The sequence below is a fragment of the Phoca vitulina genome, unplaced genomic scaffold, assembly GCF_004348235.1.
Source record: "Phoca vitulina isolate PV1807 unplaced genomic scaffold, GSC_HSeal_1.0 scaffold69, whole genome shotgun sequence".
Classification (NCBI taxonomy): Eukaryota; Metazoa; Chordata; class Mammalia; order Carnivora; family Phocidae; genus Phoca; species Phoca vitulina.
The window spans coordinates 7,838,205-7,848,080 of NW_022589772.1; the positions used below are offsets into that span (position 1 = coordinate 7,838,205).

Below are 9,876 nucleotides of genomic sequence, written 5' to 3' on the forward strand. Positions count from 1 at the left end.
CAGACAGTAGAGAAGATTAACAAAGCCAAAAGTTGGTTCTTTGAAAAGACCAATTAAATTGATAAGTCTGTAGCAATATTACAAGAAAAACAGAGAAAATATAAATTACAAGTATCAGTCATGAAAAAGGGACATCAGTACAGAATCTATAGATATTGAAAGATGAGAAGATATTATGAATAATAAATTTGATAATTTGCATAAAATGCACAAATTATGTAAAAACCACAACTTACCAAAACTGGTTTCAAGAAGATATATAAAATCCAAATAGTCTTATACATATTAAACAAATTGGTTCCACAATTAAATATATTCCTACAAAGAATGGATGGATTCACAGTGGATTCTCACTAATATTTCAGGGAAAAAATAACATGAATGTTACTTGAACTCCTCCAGAAATTAAAAAAAAAGAGTGAATGACACATTTCCTTATGTGTTTTATGAGGCCATTATAATCTTGATGCTAAAACCTATAGAGGACATTATAAGAAAGGCATATCATCGACCAAATCCCTTGTGAATGTAGATGCAAAACTCCTACATAAAATATTAGCAATATAAATCCAGGGATTATGAGGATAGTACATCATAACCAAGTTGGATTTATTCCAGGAATGAAAGAATGGTTTAACATTTAAAAGGCAGTGTGGTGATGAGCACTGGGTGTTATACGCAACTAATGAATTGTTGAACGCTACATTGAAGACTAATGATGTACTACATGGTGGCTAATTGAACATAATAAAAATAAATAAATAAAAAGCAATAACGTAATTCATCACATTAACAGAAAAGAATATATGATCATCATAATAGAGGCAGAAAAAGGTCTTTGATAAAATTCAACACTTATTCATGTGAAAAAATCTTGGAAAACTAGGAATTGAAGGAAAATTTCTTAATCTGATATAGGGTATTAAAACATACCCAACACAAGGCATATTAATAGTAAACTATTGAAAGCTTTCCCTCTAAGATCAGAAATGAGACCTGGTTGTCTGTATTACCATTTCTAATCAAACTTGAACTGGATATTTTAGAAAATAAATTAAGAAAGAGAAATGGAACTTACAAAGATTGGAAAGGAAGAAATAAATGTTTCATTATTTACAGATGACATGGTTGTAAATTTGGAAATTCTAAAAGTATTTACAAAAAACTTATTAGAATTAATAAATAAATTTAGCAAGTTCGCCTGATATAAGATCACTGTATGTATTGGTTAGTGTTCTCTAGAGAAACAGAACTAATAGGATATATATAGGAAGGGATTTATTATAAGGAATTGCTTTACACAATTAGGGAGGTTGTGAAGTTCCACAGTCTGCCATCTGCAGGCTGGAGATCCAGGAAAGCCAGTGGTGTAATTCAGTCAGTCTGAAGGCCTGACAATGAAGATCCAGGCCAGCAGAAGATTGATATCCCAGCTCAAGCAATCAGGCAGGAAGGGCTAGATTCTTCCTCTGCCCTTTTGTTGTATCCAGGCCCTCAACAGACTGGATGATGCCAACTCACACCAGGGAAGGCAAACTACTTCATGGGTCCACCTAGTCAAATGCTAATTTCATCCAGAAACACCCTCACAGACACACCGAGAAATAATGTTCAGCCAAATATCTAAGCACCCTGTTATCCAGTCAACTTGACACAAAAAATTAACCATCACAGTATACAAAAATGATTTATATTTCTATGTTAGTGATAAGCAGAAAATAAAATGAAAAATACCAGTGGTATTAGTTTCAAAAATTATCAAATATTGAGGATTAAAATTAACAAAAGATATACAATACCTTTACAAAGAAAACTACAAAAACATTGAGAGAAATTAACAAAGACCTAAATAAAAAGAGAATTGTATATTTTTTACTATTATTATTATGTTCAACTAGCCAACATATAGTACATCATTAGTTTTTGATGTAGTGTTCAACGATTCATTAGTTGTGTATAACACCCAGTACTCATCACAACATGTGCCCTCCTTAATACCCATTCCCCGGCTACCCCATCCCCCCACCCCCCTCCCTTCTGTAACCCTCAGTTTGTTTCCTGGAGTCCAGAGTTATTCATGGTTTGTCTCCCTCTTTGATTTCTTCCCATTCAGTTTTCCCTCCCTTCCCCTATGGTCCTCTGCGCTTATGTTCCACATATGAGTGAAACCATATGATAATTATCTTTGTCTGCTTGACTTCTTTCACTTAGCATAATCCCCTCCAGTTACATCCATGTCGAAGCAAATGGAAGACTCTATATTTTAAAGATGCTAATTTTCCCTAACTTGATCTCTGATTCAAAATAATGCCAGTAAACTTTTTTAAATGAAAATCGACAAATGAATTTTAAATTTTACATAGAATTACAAATGGCAATAACAGTATAAAAAATCTTGTAGAAAAAACAAAGTTTGAAGATTTACAGAAATCAAATTATTTTACAAAGCTATAATAATTTAACCAGTGTACTATTGTTTCAAATATAGAAAAATTGAACAATGGTATAGTAGAGTCTGAAAAGAGATCTACATGTATACTGTCATTCAATTTATGATAAAAAAAATCCATCACAAGGCAGTAGGGGAGAAAATGGTCCTTTTGGTAAGTGGCTCTGGACCAACTGGGTTACCAAATAAATCCAAATGATCCTTTTTATCTATTTCAAACTATATACAAAATTTAATTCCAAATGGACCATAGATTAAAAGTGAGAGGTGAAACAAATAAAAGTTATTGAAGATAATATATTGAAGATAATATAAGGTAATGTCTTAGTGACCTTAATATAGTCAAGCATTCCTTAAAAAGGACACAAGAAACATTTACCCGAAACAAAAAAATAAATTCTACTTTATTAAAATTAAGACATTATTAGGAGAGTGAAAGGCAGGTCACAGAATGGGAGAAACTATTTTCAATACTTACATCTGAGAAAGGACTTATATTCAGAATTATACAGAACTACAAATCAATAAGGATAAAGGTAACCCAATTATTATTTTTTATCATTTTAAACAAGAAGTTTATTTAAACAACAAGATGCTTGAAGGGAAAACTATCTAGGATTCATTTTTTTATCCCTACTTAAGGACAGATTGCCCTGTATGTAACAGCTACATACAAAAAAGTTATAAAATTGTCCTTGGTTTTACAATGGTAAATGAAAAACTTTAAAATTCTCCAATTGAACAAGGTATGCATGGATTTTTATGTTGTTCTTTTTTTGTTAAACAGTGAGAGCAAAACAGCTTACTGGAATATAAAGATAAGAGCTGAATGAGCATGCTACTAATGGAGAAAGGGCATTTTCATAGAACCAGTATTTTTCCCCATCCCATCTCCATTTGATGTCGATCAAAACATACCACTGGCCATTTAGTTAAAAAAATGCAATATGCTTGTGCATATACACAGTTACTTTATGTACAATAAAGCAGTAGGGAAGGGGAACATGAAAGAATAGAGAAAACTATACCATAGTACTATGGCGGGATGCAGGGGAACCAAATTGCGGTTTTCTTTTTTTTAGAGAGGGAGAGAGAAGGAGATGGGGAGGGGGAGTGGCACAGGGAGGAGGAGAGAGAGAATCTTAAGCAGGCTCCGCACCCAGCGTGGAGCTGGATTACGGGAATCTATCTCACCACCCTGAGATAATGACCTGAGCCAAAATCAAGGGTCAGATGCTTAACTGAGTGAGCCACCCAGGTGCCCACCAAATTGTGGTTTTCTAATTGAGAATGTCTTCTTGGTTTCGAGGAACAGTTTTGGAGTAAAGTAGCAGGTTCCCTTTTTAGTCGACACCTCCAGTCTGCTGCTGGAACACACCAATTGTATCTTCAGCCTCCATTTCCAACTGTGTAGGTATGTCTGTTTCATTGATTGGATGTCTATCAAATAGGAATCTGATCTGCCTCACTGATAAACCCTAACATTCACAGTAGGTTTTCATTAGTTTACTAAGTGGTGTATGCCTCTTTTTTTTTAAAGATTTTATTTATTTATTTGACAGAGAGATACACAGTGAGATAGGGAACACAAGCAGGGTGAGTGGGAGAGGGAGAAGCAGGCTTCCCGCTGAGCAGGGAGCCCGATGTGGGGCTCGATCCCAGGACCCTGGGATCATGACCTGAGCCGAAGGCAGACGCTTAACGCCTGAGCCACCCAGGTGCCCCAGTGGTGTATGCCTCTTAAACTGTACCACAGAACCATCCTGTCACTCTACCTTCCAATTAATATGGTCATTGTTCTCAGTCTTGACTCCTTCCTTGGTCTTTTCATCAGCCATGGTGAGTACCAGAATCTCCTCAGCTGCTGCTTCACAAAAGAGGTACCAGGTCCACACCCAATGAGCACACAAGCAGCACCAGGAGTGACAGAAGAAGGAGGCAACCTAATTATTTTTAGTGACAAATCTTGAACAGCTGCGTCAAAAATACAATATCCAAATGGCCAATAAGACAATAAATAGGCACTCAATTTTGTTAGTTATCAAGTAAATGCAAATTAAAATCACAATTAGATAATACTCTACATCCCTTGAGGAACACTAAAATTAAAAAAAAATAGACATGTCAGCCAGGATGTGGGAACTAATACATTGCTGGTAGGAATATAAATTGATAAAATTGCTTTGGAAAACTGATGGGTTATACATATCAGAGCTTACCATATTACCCAGTAATTACAGTCAGGTATATAAGCACAACAGAAATGCCTATATATGTGAACCAAAATAAAAGTACGAGAATGTTCATAGCAACGTTATTTGTAATAGTCCAAAATAGTAAATAACCCAAATGCCTATCAACAACAAACTGATGATGTTATATATTCATCCAATAAAATTGTAGCAGCAGTGGAAAGGAATGAAGTACTATCACAAACAACATGAATACATTTCAAATATAATATTGAACAAAGGAAGTTAGATACAAAAGAATATGCATGTATGATTCCATTTATATAAAGTTCAAAAATAAGCAAAACTCATTTATGGTTATAGAAGTCAAAATAGTGGTTTACATTGTGGAGCTAATGACTGAGAGAGACATGGAGGAGTGCAGGTGATGTTTTATATCTTGATCTGGGTGTTGGTTCCATGAGTGTGTTCATTTTGTAAGCAAAAATATCAAGCTGTACATTGAGACTTTATTTATGTTGTATTTCATTAAAAATATTTACAAAAAATATGACAACATCCAGAGCTGGAAAGGATGTGTGGAAATAGGTACTTTTGTACATTTTTATTGAAATTTGATTGCTATATCCCCTTTGAACATTGGAAGTTATATTTATGGAAATTTCAAATATGCCTGTCATTGACCAAGCAATTCCACTTCTGGAAATCTATCTATAGTAGTCAATATCGTTGTTTGCCTAATATTTCTGATTCTCACTCTAGGTGTGTTGTTGGATTGTTCTCAACATCCTTGGATTTAGGCATTGCCATAAACTGACTTTGGCCAATGAAATTTGAGTAGAAGTGACATTTCCACAAACAAAATAAAAATGACCAATAGTTATATAAAAACCAAATAGTCCTCCCCTGTCCCCCCAAAAAACTCCCCAACCTCATTAACAGTTAACTAATTCCAAATATAAATAATAAAGAGATTTCATTTTTCACCTATTTGGACATGTATATTAGAAAAAGAAAGACCTAGCCCAATGTTGCAATGGGGCAAGGGACTGAACACTGTTGGCCTCATGCCCCAGGTCACACAGCTGGGAAGTGGGGAAGCTCAAATCAGAACCCATGTCTATCTGTATTCACAGCAGGTGGGCCTGCTCTTCCTATCACTCATTATTCATTCCTGGTCTACCATCTTTGTGGTAGAATCTTTGAAGGTAACCCTAACCATGCTATGAATTGTGTCATGAGCTACATTTCAAGCCACTAATTCTCACTCTCCCTCCAAATCTGTTTGAAAAGTAGAAATTATGAATGTGTTGAAGTCATAACTGCAGCTTGCCTTGCTAGTTGGCAAAAAATCAGACTATGAACCACCGTTCAACTAAAGCACTATGTCTATAATGCAGTCTTCTTGGATTTAGGGACAGTTTCTCTACCATAAGTGAAAAAACATGGAGAGGGGTGTGCAACATGATGAGGTTAATTTTTATGGGGTCAGTTTTTAGCATCATTTTTTCCAAAAAAGGAATCATTTGACCATGCTATTTTTGAATTTGCTTCTTTCATATAATTTAATATCACTCCATATCACTTCAAGGAGTTCAACTTCAATCATTTTATCAGGCTACTTTAGTATTCCATTGTATGTATGTTTATATGTATATAGGTAAATCATACAGTATCATAACCAGTAAGAAAAATAAAATTTAATACCTTCTCTCTCTCTTCCTCATGCTCTTTCTCCCCTCCCCTCCATGATCTCTCTTCTCTCCTTAGAAAGCATAGAAATATTGATAAGTAGCAGCTGCTGACCAGAGCTAGTCATCTACATAGGTAGATGACAAGGAAGACACCCCTAGGGCAGTCAGGCAACTAGAGATGAAAGATGTTCAGGCTGCACTGCTCAGCAATGGAAAATTCCGTTCTTAACTAAAGACAAGGAAGTATATGTGTTCATGTGTGAAGAGATGTGGTGTGCCTAACAAAATGGGACGTAGCATTTTCAGTTCCTTTTATTCTGATTATAATACTGTGATCTGAAGAGAGAGATGTTAAGAGAAATACACTCCAAGCAGTCAGACAACCCTTGATATCAAGTACATATGCAGCACTCTACTAACCAAACTAGCCCCATGGAAAATTCCATCCTCACCTAAGGATAAGGCTGCGTGTGTGTGTGTGTGTGTGTGTGTGTGTACGTGTGTGTAACAAAATGTAATAGGTCATTTCAGCTTTATAAATGTTAGTTTTTACAAATGTTCATTGAAAAATCTTAAAAGATGATGAAAATTATAAAGAATGAAATATATGTAATCAGTAATCTTATCTTCCAGAAACATTTGGCATTTATATTTAGGTCTATAAACTTCCACATTATTATTCTCTTGCTGTGGCTTAAATTGTATCCCCCCAAAAGACATGTTGAAGTCCTAAACCCTGTTACCTGTGAATGTGACTTTATGTGGAAATAGGGCCTTAGCAGATATAATCAAGTTAAGATGAGATCATACTGGATTAGGATCCTAATTGAATATGACTGGTGTCCTTATAAGGAGAGAAGAAAAGAGATACAGAAACAGAAAGAGAGAAATGCCATGGGAAGACACAGACACTGAGGGGAGAAGGCCATGTGAAGATAGAGGCAGAGACTGGAATGATGCATTTACAAGCAAAGGAATCCAATAGTTGCCAGTAACTACCAGATGCTAGAAGAGGCAAGGAAGAATTTCTCCCCTATAGCCTTCAGAGAGAGCATGGACCTGCTGACATCTTGGTTTTGGATTTCCAGGCTTCATAACTGTGAATAAATTTCTCATGTTTAAAAGCCACCTAGTTTATGGTATTTTGTTATGGCAGCCCTAGGAACTAATATACTGTTTATGCATTTTTTTATTAAGTTCAATTAACCAACATATAGTACATCATTAATTTTTTTTTCCAGTTGAGGATATTTATTTACTTATGTTCAGTTAGCCAACATATGGTACATCATTAGTTTTTGATGTAGTGTTCAATGATTCATTAATTGTGTATAACATCCAGTGCTCATCAAATCACATGCCCTCCCTAATGCCCATCACACAGTTACCCCATTCCCCCACCCCCCCTCCCTTCTGCAACCCTCAATTTGTTTCCTGGGAGATAAACCATGAGAGACTCTGGACTCCTGTTCATATATTTTTAATAAACTATTTGAAGATAATTTTTAAAATACCTTCTATAGCATATTTAGCATCCTTCCCTGTTGATACTGCCCATATCATTACTTTGTTAATTGGTTGCAGAAGGAATAATTTCTGTATATCTTCAAATTTTTAATTTCATTTACTTTTCTGAGTATAAAGGTAGTATATGTTTTAGATAAGCAAATAGCAGGGAAAATCTGTAAAATAATATTTAATTGCCCTGTGACCCCACTCCTAGGCCCCTTTCCAAGATATTATCTATAAATGGTTTTGGTATATATTATCCCAGATATCTTCCACTTCAGATTCAGTACCAAGAGAAATATAACTCTTTTCCTCTCCCTCTGTCACTGTGAGATGCTTATTTTTTATTGATACAGGATATAAGCATAAGAGTGCTTATATTTTTATTGAAGTGTAGTTGATATACAATATTATGTTAGTTTCAGATGTACTACATAGTGATTCAACATCTCTATACATTACAAAGTGATCACCACAATAAATCTAGCTACCATCTGTCACCATACATTTGTCACAGTATTATTAACTATATTCCCTATGCTGTACATTACATCCCAGTGTCTTACTTGTTTTGTAACTAGAAGTTTGTATCTTTTAATCCCCTTCCTCTATTTTGCCCAACCCCTACCACCTCCTATCTGGCAACCATCAGATTGTTCTCTGTATCTATGAGTCTTTTCTCTTTTGTTTTGTTGGTTCATTTGTTTTGTCTTTTAGATTCCACATGTAAGTGAAATCATATGGTATTTGTCTTTCTCTCACTTATTTAAATTAGCATAATACCCTCTAGGTCCACCCATGTTGCTGTAAATGGTAAGATTTCATTTTTTTTATGACTGAGCCATACTCCATTGTAGATACATATCACATCTTCTTTAGCCATTCATCTAACAATGGACACTTAGGTTGCTTCTATATCTTGGCTATTGTAAACAATGCTGCAATGAACTTAGGAGTGCATATATCTTTTCAAATTAATGTTTTGATTTTCTTCAGATAAATACCCAAAAGTGGAATTGCTGGATCATATAAGAATGCTTAGTGAAGCATTATCTATAATAGCAAAATATTGGAAACTAATATTCACCAATGGGTGGAAGCCTGAACAAATCATTGTATATTCATAATAGGCATTTTCTTCAGCAACCAGAGAAAGAATAAGTTATATCTATATTAATGACTTGGAGAGATATTCATGATATACCAAGTAAAATACATACACACACACAAAATACTGAGAAAAGTATGGAATAATACACTGGAGTTTGGAGGTGAGGAAGGAAAGGTGTGTGTATGTGTGTGTGTGTAGGGGTAATTATATGTATTTTCAATAAGATCATTATATTATTTTATTCCATTGTTTTCAGTGAACACATGCTAATTTTATAATTCTTGAAGAATATTTGATCACAGATTGAAAAAATATACAAATTTGAAAACTTTTGTCTGATATGAAGATATTATTATAAGCATTAAACTTATAATAAATTTAGTATCTAAAAGCATTAAAAATAACATAAACCCTGAGTATTTAGTGCCATGAACATACAAAATATGTTTAACTTATGAGTCATTTCACAGAAAAATCTCTATTTGTAATATACACTTATTTCCTTAGTAGGGCCAAAACATCATTCCAGTAATATAAATTATGAAATTTTATATATTAAAAAATCCTCATTGATGACAGATAAAGGTTGGATAAAATTACTTAGGAGGTGTTGTAATAGCATTTGCAGAAGCCAGATAAAAAGGATGTTACAAACAGCTCTTTTGAGAGGCTCTTCGGGGTCATTTACTTGCTTTTGCTATGTGTTTCCTTTTCGAATTTCTATTTCACCATGTAATTTTGGAGTAGCTCCTGATTATAGTAAATGACCATTGTTCTACAAAATTTGATATTTTAGCAAAATGAAATAGCCTCTGTCACATTAATTTTCTTCTTGTCAATACGTTGCTATCATCATGGTCTTCACTCTAATTTATTGTGGGGAGTGTAACAGTGTCAGTATTTTCCCAGTCGGCTGAAGAT

General features: G+C 34.5%; 1 pseudogene; it reads right to left on the bottom strand.

The window, feature by feature from the left end:
- Positions 1-3,792: 3,792 nt before the first annotated feature.
- LOC116624670 lies at positions 3,793-4,378 on the bottom strand (annotated as a pseudogene).
- Between the last annotated feature and the right edge of the window lie 5,498 nt (positions 4,379-9,876).